Here is a 400-nt window from a genome sequence, read left to right on the forward strand (position 1 = left end):
CGCGTCTCGGCATTCCTGCCGCGCCGCTCTTCCGATCTGCCGCGTTCCCATAGAGACCCAGGGCGAGGCAGCTCCCGGCGTGCCCCGCGCGCTCCCGGAAGCGCCCGCCGCGGGGGCCGCTGGGACTTTGAGTCCGCGCGGCGCTGGGGCGCCACGTGCGGCGGCGTCGTATTGCCACTCTCGTGCGGCGCGCGCCGCCCAGGTGCGTCGAGGGCACCGAAAGCCATCAGCACCCCTGGCAGAGGTGATCTCCTTCATTAGACCAGCTCCATTTTTGCACTAGATAGATACAGTCAAATAAAATAAAATAATTGCGAGGTTTCGGACACAAACACCCTTCATCTGGCATCGGAGAAACGATCGTACAAGTTCTCCCAGGCAGAAATGAAGATTCATATTT

Source organism: Crocodylus porosus, unplaced genomic scaffold, assembly GCF_001723895.1.
Source record: "Crocodylus porosus isolate Cpor-Errol unplaced genomic scaffold, CroPor_comp1, whole genome shotgun sequence".
Lineage (NCBI taxonomy): Eukaryota > Metazoa > Chordata > Crocodylia > Crocodylidae > Crocodylus > Crocodylus porosus.